Source organism: Coffea arabica, chromosome 7c, assembly GCF_036785885.1.
Source record: "Coffea arabica cultivar ET-39 chromosome 7c, Coffea Arabica ET-39 HiFi, whole genome shotgun sequence".
In the NCBI taxonomy this organism is placed as follows: domain Eukaryota; kingdom Viridiplantae; phylum Streptophyta; class Magnoliopsida; order Gentianales; family Rubiaceae; genus Coffea; species Coffea arabica.
Window position 1 is genome coordinate 16,710,387 of NC_092322.1, and position 12,390 is coordinate 16,722,776.

General features: G+C 32.6%; 1 long non-coding RNA gene across 2 annotated transcripts; it reads right to left on the reverse strand.

Annotated features, from left to right (window-relative positions):
- Positions 1 to 8,094: 8,094 nt before the first annotated feature.
- LOC140010213 (uncharacterized) lies at positions 8,095 to 10,387 on the reverse strand. Of its 2 annotated transcripts, none has more exons than XR_011817492.1 (2): positions 9,680 to 10,387; positions 8,095 to 8,524 (listed from the first exon to the last, which is right to left on the reverse strand). It is a non-coding gene; the product is annotated as an uncharacterized lncRNA (long non-coding RNA). The 2 variants fall into 2 exon arrangements; XR_011817491.1 differs by having other exon boundaries at positions 8,095 to 8,589.
- Between the last annotated feature and the right edge of the window lie 2,003 nt (positions 10,388 to 12,390).

Here is a 12,390-nt window from a genome sequence, read left to right on the forward strand (position 1 = left end):
GTCATCGGGGGAAGGTATACGAGTGACATCGTCAAAGCGAGTGGAACTTAGCTCCCGAGAGCTACTATATCCTTGAATTGTTTCTGATAAATTTCCTTTGGTGAATTGTCAATTCTTGGAATATATTATTGTTTAGCTCGTAATTGAGATTGTTATTTGAACTACGTGCTTGCATGTGTGTTCTTGGCCTCACGAGCGTTTTGCTCACCCTATAGATTTGTTTTCCTTAATAGAATTGAATCTCGGGGAAGTATGGAGAAACCCTCCTGATGTACTTTTATTTTAGGGTTTCTATTATATTTTGGCTATGCCCTTGGTTTGGGTTGTACTTTTGGAATTGAAGTGTAATGATTTGGGTTTGACGCATATTTGGGATTTGAGTTGTATTTTGAACACCCCATGTATGGGTTGGATAATGGATGATTGTTAAATTTGAACGCTTCCGCATTATTGTGTTTATGTTATTCTATCTTGTTGTGACGTTCGGTCTGGCATTAAGCTTGAATGAAATTGCTTGAGTTCTAGCGAGAGTTAGGCAGGCACCCCGCGAATACCCTTTGGTTCGCTTTAGGGAGAAGTGGGGGTGTCACACCTTTTTGTCGGACATGGTCAATAGGAAAAACAAAAAAATAATGTAGAATCACTGAGGCGAATATAAATTTCTATAGTAAAAGATACCAACATATAGGACCACCAATCTTCCTGACAAACTGAAAATCTGAATAATACCCTCTTTTTAAACGTTATTAACAATGCTTTGGTACTTTCATATACAAACCATCACTGCTAAAGCGAAAATCAAACAAAAATAGGGTCAGACCACTTACTGTAAACAAGAAATGTATCAAAGTACACGTCTGGCTTCCTTATTTGCCACTCCATTTCACATCAATGTCTACTTCCACGGTGCTGGTAGTAGTGCTCGTAATCGAAAAGGTGCAGCAAGAGCCGTTAATGGCAGACAGACGAAGAGATAGTGGAGAAAGTAAACCATTTAGTCAAAATCATTTTTCGCTCCATTTTACCAAGTGGAAGACAGCTCTTTGTAGACAAAAATGCCCTTCGTATTTCAGCGTGCTTCTCACGTGATCGTAGATTCTATCGGTATTAACTGCTGAATTTGACAGAAGGTCTAACATTTTGTACTTTAAATAGATCGGGGGCCAAAAGTTTACTTTTAATTGTTTAGGGGCCAAAAGTTTATCCGGCTATTAGTTTGAAAGCCACTGAGACTCTTTGCCTTAATAGAAACAAGCTATTAAATATGAACATGGGAGAAGATAGTGAGCCATAAAATATCACATTTGAGAAAATTACACCAAAAAGTTAGAAAACTAAAAGGTAAAATAAATAGTCAAGAAATCAGTGAGAAGATCAACCAAAGAAGCTGGAAACAAAAAACATAGAAAAACAATCATAAAATTAGCAAAGAAAAAAAAAGACAAAAAAGTTGTACAGAAGCAAGATGAAACTAAAGAATAACCTATAGTTGAAGATGGTAATAGTGATGTCAAATCTGACCGTTTAGAAAAACCTGAGTGGTTGAAAGAGGGATTAGAAGAACCAAAAGATGAGGATATTTTTGCAAACATAGCAAAGCCAATGAAGCAAAAAAACAACAGCAGCCAAAAGGCACAACTGATGAACCAATAAAAGCAAAGCATACATATAATGAGAGGATCTGCCACTACCCATAGTTGGTCGTAACACTTTTGAAAAAAGGGAAAGTTCTAAAACTAAAGAAGACTACAATGAATTTGTTATTGATGATGAAGAACTGCTTGACAATATGTAGGGAGATGATGACAGAAATGGGAAAGATAATAGCTGCCGAGATTTTAACGCAGAAGTTGCGTTAAGAAAACCTAATTTTGAAAGTTCAGGATAAATTCAAGAACTTATGGGCCTTTGGAGAAGCACTTATGGAACGGAATGTCAGGGAAGGCTACAAAATCAAGTATAAGAAAAATGAAAGAGCGAAAGTTATAACCATGTGTAAACTGGGTTGTTCCTAAAACACACAAACAAGTCCAATTAAAAAAGAAAGCACTTTCCAGAATAAATCAATACAGGGAGTGCATATGTGTAGAAGAGAATACAACAACCATCATGCAAATGCAAGATATTTGAGTAAACAATATCTAGACAAGTTCAGAGATGAACCAAATTCATCTATTGAAGGATTTGTCAAAACTGTGAAGAGAGAAATTATGGTCAATATAACCAATAGATTGACTTATAAAGCTAGAAGGTTGACAAGAGAGGCATTACAAGGGAATGATATGAGACATATCATCAGAGATTATATTGCAAGCTAGTTGATTCGGAATTCTAGTAGCCATATTATATTGCAAGTGGCTAGACTATTTGAGAATGAGTTCAGGACATTTGAAAGAATGTGCTAGAGTTTAAGTGCAATGAAGAATGGGTTTCTAACTGGTTGTCGATCAATAATTGGATTAGATGGTTACTTTTAAAACGCTTATTTGGTAGATAGCTTTTGATAGCTACAAGTAGGGATGGTAATGATAGCATGTTTTTCGTTGCAATTGCTATAGTAGAAACTAAGAGGTATAACTCATGGAAATGGTTTTTGATGGAGTTGAAAAATGAATTTGGTGTTGAAAATGAAGCTCCATGGACATTTATATCTAATAGGCAAAAAGGGTAAGTGAGTGCAATTGATGATGTGTTTTTTGAATTAGAGCATAGGTAATGCATTCGACATATATACCAAAACTTCAAACAGAAGTTCAAGGGCAAGGAATTGAAGCAGTACTTTTAGGCAGCAGCTTCCACCGGGAACATTCGTGATTTTAGGACTGCGATGGCTAAATTGGAAAGAGCTGATCCAAAGATAAGAAATGCTATTAATGTAGCTAGTTGGTTAAGTAAGATTCTTGCACATTTGTGGTCTAGATCACACTTCAGCTTCTCATGCAAAAGTGATATTCTTGTTAATAATTTGAATGAATCATTAAATTCCTACATATTGCCAGCAAGAGATTTTACAATTATCTCCATGTTTGAGTGGATAAAAAGAAAACTAATGTATAGGCTAAATGTGAAAAGGGGAAGGCATGAAAAAGTATCAAGGGAACCTTTATCAAAACATACAAGAACGACTTGAGAAGAACAAGCTCAATAGCAGGTACTGCATAGTTCATTACTCTTGAAATGCTGAGTATGAAGTAGACCGTGGGATAAGAGGATATGTTATTGATATAAGTTGTAGAACATGCATATGTGGATTATGGCAACTAATTGGGATTCCAGGCCCATATTTTATTGCTTCCATTTAAAGGGATGAATCTGAACTTGAACAGTATGTTGATCCTTGTTATACCAAAGGAATGTGTTTGAGGCCCTACAGCTACACTATAGCTCCAATGCACTCTGAAAAGTATTGGGATTCAAAAGGAGCTAAATAGGTACAGCCTCCTTAGATTAGAAAATAACCTGGAAGGCCTAAAAAAGTAAGAAGAAGAGAATCTGATTAAGCTAAAGGCACTACATGTACCAAAAAAAAAAAAAGACTTGTTGTACATTGTAAGAAGTGTTTTAGGCCTTGACATAATTCTAGGAGTTGTAAATTCCCAATCCATCCCAAAACTAGGTTTTATAAGGTAAATTATAGTTTTTGTTAGTTTTTAATCAGTGTAACTATCTCTTTTCTATTTTTTTTCTAAATCTCTAATTAATTTGTTACTATTAAAATAGGCATCAGGTAGAACTGGTGATGTTGGAAATGTAACTAATGATGTTGTCAATGAAACAGGTATTGCAAGTTATATCTTAGTGGTTGCTAAACTTTTTGAGTAGAAACTTATCTATGTACCACCTTATTTTGTTTTGTAAAAACTGATTGATGTATTACTAGATTTTAGTGAACTTCTGGACCACTTTTGGTTTGTCACATGAATTCAAAGTTCAAGTTATGACTTCTAGGCATTTTTTTTGTCAAATTTGATGTATGTCACTTTATCAAAATTCTGTATTATATTATGCACTAGAATTTACTTTGGTACTTCATGCCATATGAAAATCTTGTCTGACCATTTACATCAATTGAGTATCAAAATAGGTTCATTCATTCATTGAAGATAAAATCATAAAAAAGTAATTCATTTGAAGACAATGGGTCCAGAGTTACAGCATTTTCATAGCCATAATTCATCTGATATGTTTCACTAGGACATCAAAAAAAAGGGAATGATAGCACAATATTTTTATTTCAAGCATTCATTCATTAAAGACAACAAAGTAATTCATCTGAAGATAATGGGTTTAGAGTTACAGCATTTTCATAGCCATAAATCATCTCATATGTTTTCACTTGAACATTAAAACAAGGAATGATAACACAGAAATAGAAAAACAAGCAACCATACAAATCTTCATGACTCCTAAGGTTTCTTCAATGCTTTTCATTTTTCTCAAATATAAACAATTATCCACACGCAAGCTTTCCAAATCTGAACCATCAATACTTGATTCCCCACTAAAAATTTCTCTGCTTATAATATTAAAATCACTGGTGTAATTTGGTCTTGCTCTCCTTGTTGGATTGCACCATGAAAAAAATTCACTAGTTTTTTGTCGCACAAAAAAAAATACAACCTTCCCTTCAAAGGTTTTTTGGATTCAACAATCTTTACCACTGCTTTTCTTTCGTATGCACACAATACTGGTATTGGTACCTTAGGTCTTGAGTGCTTCCACTAGCACTGCTTGAGCATGGCATCTAGAGTTTATTGAAAATTTCTTTTAATAAACCAATCGACCATATTTCAGGAAAAAAGAAAAGACTGCATCTTGAAATTATAGCTTACCTCCGGATCTCCTTCTTTCTAAATCTAGGTTTGGTTTCTTGAATAAATGGAGTGCCTCTATCAAAATTCAATAGAAAGTGAGGTGAAATAATTTCATTTCATAAAAAGAGAGTTGGAGTAGAGATTTGAGGCTTTCTTAGGTGCGTTAAAATAGTTAGGGGTAATGTGGAAATATTTCTTATTGCTACCAACAGTACAATCACATATATGCCACATATTAGCTAGGAATTGTGATGATGGATGATTTTTGTCTATTTGACACTTCAACCCAATCCACAAGGGAATTATGTATAGTTTTTAAAATCATAAAGGATTATGTGGTTTAGCGAGAAACCACAAGGGGGTAAAGTGTATTTCACCCAAAATCAAAAGTTGATGATAGTTAGTTGCTAGAATTAAAATTTTGAGGCACAAAGTCCAATGCCCGAATAGTTGAGGGGTGCAAAGTGCAATTAATCCAAACTGAACTTCCTCTTTGTATATATGGTTTTTTTTTAACCGGTGCAATCTTTATATTCATTAGTATATATAATTCACACCTAACTTGAATTTGTTATATAAATACATACACTAACAATTACTTTTCTCCTTTGCATTTATAAACTTTCTTGATTTAATTCTACTTTTCTGAAAACTTAATATTTGAACTCTATAGTATCGAGTGCCCTATTTAGTGAGCTGCTGAAGTTTAATTTTCATAAGAAAAATTCAAATTACATAAAATTGAAATAAAGAGACACATGTCTAATATATGTATGTGTGTGTATTCAACTTGACACAATTTTGTTGTCTCAAATTACCATATGTATGTAAATTGACGTGTAGAAAAGAGCTTCTTTATGCAACTCAATCTAATCATTTCATATTAGAAAACAAGCACATTTTTTGAAATAATCTTCTTATTGTCAAATCTATCTTTTCAAATTAGTAGTGTTGCATGAATTCCATGTATTTTTCTTGTTTTTAATATCTCATGGATATAATTTTCAAGTTAACGATCTTTAATTGCACAATAAACAAATTTTCAGCACATTGTTATTGCTATATGGCTTCAATTACAAATAGTGTTAGCAAAATTAATGAGATAAAAAAATAGTACAAATTAATGATAATATATTATTTTATCGTTGCTACATTATCTTGGCACCTTTTGACTATTTTTAGCACATTGTCATTGATTTATTAGGTCCTTTATGCTATTAATTTTGCTAAAGTTGTCATTAATTTAATTTGAATGGAACAAACTTAGGAGTTTAGAATGCAAAGTATATAAAATTGAGAGTTTAGGATGCAAAGTAGGAAAATGATGCAAGTTCAAGGTTGCAAAGTGGAGCTAATCTATAATGGATATACCATTTTTGGCAAAAGATGCACATTTGTTACAGAAAAAAAAATCCTATAGAGTCCACTTTTATTTTATAAGGGTTAATACAATTTATCTCCTTAGGGCATATTCTGATTCTCATTGTATCCCTTAACCTTTACTTTTTATTGCTTAACCCCCTAAGAGACAAAAGTACCCCTCTATATGCTAAGTTTTTATTTTCAAATTTTCTACTTCCTTTAAACATTGAATTTTAATATGTGGTTTGTTTTTGACTATCCTAATTGATGGCGGTAAAGTTTCACATGAAATTAGTATAAATATTACAGAATACACTAAAAATTTAATAGTTAAAAAAAATAAACGAAAGATCCTAATAAGCTAAAAAATCATTAAAGGAAAAAAAATAAAAATCTATAATACTTGTTATGTGAATGTGCCATTGTAAAAATAGAAATTGAATTTGAATCCAATAATTAGAAAATGGAAGTATAATTTTTTGTTAATTTCTTAAATTGGAGAATAGATGAAATCAATTTGTAAAAAAAAATATAGTTTCTTTAATTTTGTGAATTAGACAATGGATAGCCTTTTTTTTTTTGTTAAACAAATCCTTTTTACAAAGTTTGTAATATATAAAATTTTAAAAAAAAAGAAACTAATTTGGAATAGAGAAGAGGATAGAGACAAAAAAATCAACATAGTAGAGGAGTGTTTTTGTCTCTCAGAAGGTTGAGTAACACAAAATAAATGTTAACAGGTAAAGTGAGAAACAAAATATATCTTAAGGGGATAAATTGTAATTAACCCATCCTACAACGAGTGCATAGAGCATAAGGACCTTTCGAATATTATTACATTTATTCATTTCCATTAAGGGGGTACGTTTGGTTCTATAGAATTAGAAATGAATTAGAATTGAAATTCTATAGAATTAGAATTCTATGAATTGGAATTCCAAGTCATTTCAATTCTTTCGTTTGGGAAATGCATAGAATTGATACGGAATTTATTTGAAATTCCAAATTCTTTGTTTGTATGACAGAAGAATTCATTAGGAATTAGAATTGTTTTCATGAAACATTTGCTTACATAAAATTTTTCTTTTTTTTTCTTTTTTATATAATAATTTCTTTTTTTTCTTACATTTAGCTAATTTTTACTAAAGATTTAAAAGAAAGAACCAATTTGTGCCTTTAATAATTTATTTTTTCCCACTCTCATATCAATTTCTTTGGTGAACATTTCCAGACTTAGGTTGTGCTAAGCATAGCATTAACGAGACGTGTCATATTGACTGCCTTCTTTTGTTCAAGTATGGTATAGATATTGGCATCCAACCAAAACTGGACCTCACCCCCTTAAAAGTAAATCCCCAATGACACTAGCATATTTCTTAAAACATGGTAGAATACTAGACAGTGAATTAGTCACTAATTAACTCAAATAGTACGTTTGTAAAACAATTTAATTAACATTCTCAACAAATAAATTCAGTTTACTATTCGAATTCTGAATCTAACAGTTGATGGTGGAAAAGGGTGTGGAGAAAGGTGGAAGGACCAAAAAGAAAAAAAAATCCAACATGCCTGAGTTATACTGGACACTATTTTTTTTATTGCGGACTGCAAGCAGTAATTCAAAAAAATAAGGATCCAATGGCTAGTAAAGGAGCCACTGACTGCATGAAAAAGACGAAGCACTGTCAAAGCTTATTTTATCACCCTTTTAATACGTGTTGATACTCGTATGCATACTTGCTACTGCTGCTATTTCTGCAGTCCAGCAGTGCACTACACCTCCTCTTCATGTAGGGTAGTGCAGCATTTGGAGGCACGCCACATCCACATTGTCAATTGTTTTACAAACGTACTATTTGAGAAAGAACGCAAAGGTTCATGCAGCTAAAGGACAAGTCAGGGCATCAACACAGGCAGCTATGTTAATCTCAATATCTAAAATGCTATTTCATCAGACAAAAGATCCAATGTCCCATTCTTATCATCTCAAAAACAGATAGAAAATAGCTGAAATACTCCCTCGAATCTTTCTATAATCTTGTTTTGATCCATTACATAAAAAACAAAGAACTCATCAGAATTTAAAAAGTCATGGATACACGATGGAGTAGTAACAACTTCTACTTGCTCTACTTGGGCTTCCAGCAATCAGCTCAACTTCTTCTACAAAAATAACTTCAACTGGAGATTACCCAAAAAAAAATCAATTACCAATGTGCATCAATAGCCAATCCTTTTTTAAAGTCATCTCCGAGACCAGAAAAAGTGTCATACTTTGTCCTGTCATTCATAAGTGAAATACCCTTTGCCTTTCCTTTTTGACTGAGATGTTGCTTCAGATGCCATATCTAAGGCAAATATGCACCAGAAAAACATCACAATGTCATGTTCTTAAGAATAGATTCAACAGCCACTGCATTATAGAATTAAAAGTGAGAGGCAAATATGCAACAGAAAAATCCATACATATGTTAAATGAAGAACTTATGCTGACTTATTTGGACGGAACCTTTTTGTAAAAGCAAATTGGAGATGTTGCTAAGATCATCACTTATGTGCACAAAATAGTTTGGAGATGTCCTAAACTTATTCTAGTGACTTAAAGCTTCTACTGGTAAGGATTTTCCAGCACACTGCAACAAAAGAAAGAAACAGAAAAGTCCCGACAAAGCTTTCTTTCTAGAAACAAGACTAATTGGCTACGAGAAACATCAGAATCCTTCTAAAGCCTTCTATGAGTCTCATCAAAAGGAAAGATTTAGTAGAGTCTCATTTAGAGGGAAGCTCTAATGGAGTTGCATCCTTAAAATTATCGATGGATAATCAGCTGAAATTCTACATAACACAAGAATTTAGTGTACTTCAAACCAAGAAGAATTAAACAAGAACAAGTTTCCGTAAATCATATGAGACATTAATCTTATCTAGATGATAGAGAAATAATATACATTGCAGAATATTGATAATTTACTAGAACACTGCTTGCACAAAATACAGGATATGAAGCAGACATGAACCACAACAAAGCTAAATATTTCATCTTTCAGTGTAGAATCCAAATGCAGTATCAATTTGTGGTTCCACAATGCAAAAGCTTCTAATAGATCTCAAAAAACCATTTTAAGGAAGACATACGAGATTACCCCTTTCATCTTCATCACCAATATGATTTTAAACTAACATTATATATTCCAACAAGCTAAAACTTGGACTCGATTTAACTAATTGAACTCAAACCCAAAATAAGAAAAAGGAAACAAACGATCAACTTGTGCTTTTTTTTTTTTTAATCCTTATTAACAGCATAAATCTAGAAGCCAAAAATACTAGAGCAAAATATCAGAAAATACAAAAAAAAAATTGCTGTTTGATTGGCAAAAATTTAGACAAATTTACCTTCACAAAACAAAACAAACCATTGCAATGTATCCAATGAAAAAAAAAGCTATGTAATAAAGCCCATAACCAATGATTAATTGAAAAAATTTCAAAGATCGAGTTACCTTTCACAAGCCCTAAATGTGTCTGAAATTTGGGGAAAGCGGGAGAGCTGAAGGAGAGAGCTCAGAAAATAAGGATGGGAGGAATAAAAATGATTACAGCAGCAATGGAGGAGCGGCAGAGGCTACCAAACTGATTGAGCCATATCCTTGTGAACTTGGTACTGGCTATGGTCAGCCTTGTTTATCTACGAAATTCGCATGGCGCAGCCCATATCACTTATAGCCACTGGATTTGAGCCAATTTACAGAAAGAAACCCTATAATTTCACTCTTAACATGCGTAAATGAAAGTAGATGTTCAATGCTGGGAAAAGGCAGAGGAGGAAGATGAGTAAGAGGAGAGACAAGGCGTCAGCAATGGAAGTATAGGTGGAGGCAGAGGAGGAAGTATGGGAGGAGAAAGAGCTGCAAAAGAAACGGTGGTTGGTCTGTGACAAGAGATAGAGAGAGGACTTTCATTTTCAGTTATGTTTTTGTTGATTATATAGAGACCCGTTTCACTGATTTAATCCATCTAGGATCCGCGTACTAACCCGAATAGGAGGTGAAATTATGGAATTGGAATTGTAATTCTTAGGTCCTACCAAAGAATTGAATTTGTGGAATTGATGGCCCGTAGAATTCGAATTGAATTCTAATTCTCTGGCATTGATAGTGTCCAAACCGAAGATTTGGAATTGGGACTTCAATTCTAATTCTAAGCCTCCAATTCTGTGGAAACCAAACACACCCTAAGGGTAATTACATGGAATGTTCTTACTAGTAAGGGCACTTTCGGTTTAGCCCATTCAACCCAAGAACAGTTATTTTGCGTTGATGGTTTCAAGTCGGAGATGCTTTCAAGTCATGCAACCAAAGAGAATATCGTGAAATGACCAGATTATCCTAAAAAAGTACATAAATTAACAAGAAACCCTCTATAAAGCAAATATTTACATTTTGCTTTTTCCAGTTGGCAGGAACTTGTAATTGTGCTTTCTTCTAGAAATGTAGGGGGCAAAGTGTATATTCTTCAGGTTTAGAGGGCAAAGTGGAATTACTTCTAGGAGCCAAAGTGTCATTAATTCTTAGTTTGATGACACTTTGCCATAGTCACTATGAAGAGTTTATTCTTTAGAAATGAAGTTGTTATGATTTTGACTCAAACTAGAAATTTCCTATATATGGTGGAAACTCTTATGGTCAAGCACAAAAGAATTACCCTGTCAACCCGTTTACTGAACAAAACAGCAACCAATTAAAATGACTTACAAGATGCTTTGGATAACCACATAATCCATTCAGCTTTGAATTGTATAATGACGAGAACCATGTTAGAATTGAAGTTCATATATGTTTTGGTATGAAAGTTAGCTTATGAAATAATTAGAATAATCCAAGCAGTATATAAAGAAAGAAAGAGAAGGACGAGTATTGAAGTTCATATATGTTAGAATAATCCAAACCAAACTAATTACATTTTAACAATTAGATTAAAATCGGTATGAAAGTTAGCTTAGGAAATAGAGAGTTATGTTGTGTTTCAGTATGAGAATTAGAATAGCATTTTTTTTTCTTCTTTACTAAGTTTTTTTTTTCAGATAAACAAGTGGCTGAACCTCCCAAAATAAATATCACTTTAGGCACATAATTTGAGATAATTTTTAATTAAAGGTCTTTGTGTTACTAAATGCTATAGTTTTATATCAAATAAAATTGATGTTATGTATTTATGTTGTCATAAAACAATCGGGTTATAATTTTTCAATGGCGGTGTTAGTAGATTACATTCACCGCTTATAATTTATAGTTGAGTGGTGGATACACTATTGTGAATTTGTAGAGACATATTTTGAATTCTAACGTCTAAGCTTTCAAGGAGATTTTTTTTTTTTTTAATAGAAAAGCATTGACCCAAGGGCATCTCAAACATGGCCAGGTTCCTAAAAACCCATCGAGTTGTGTTTGTCTGGTCATATTAGGATTGTAAACCAAACGAGTAGTTGACCAGTAGAACTGCTAGGCCAGACCAAATTCAATGACCATGGAGTCAATGAGACCTAAGTTGAAAAAAAACGCTCAAAAGTTGGGTAATATTACAAAGGGAACATACTGATAATTTTGAATATACTTGGAAAATGTAAAATTTATAAAGTGGTCTATCTTTTTTCACCTCATGTTTTTGTTTTATGTTTTTTTGAAAAGCACATCACATTTTATGTTGATTGAGAAATACTTGTTTGAAGATGATTGTTTGCAGTTTCTTAGGTCCCTTGGTATGTTTGTAATATGATACTATGAGAAGCAATGATTGAGCCAAGAGGGGCATAAACCCCTTAAGTTTTGAAAGTTTTAATTCATAATGTGTAAATATATGTGTAAACCCCTAATTTTTTGTAATTTTAGTTTATATTATAAGAGTTTATATATATATATATATATATATATATATATATGAATTAGCCATCTTTAAATTAATTTTTTTCTTCAAAAAAGTTATTTATTTTTATTGTGCTAATTATTTAACTTCAAAAAATTAAGCATATAATTTGATGATCTATAGTAAATTGACCAATTTGATATATTATAATAAAAGACCCAATTTATAATTATCAATAGGCTAAAACAAAAATAATTACTGTTGGCCTATATACAAATATACAATGTGGCCCAATTGATTAAAGTTGCTCTCGCTCTTCTTGTATCAACTGCAACTACAGAATATGCATTTT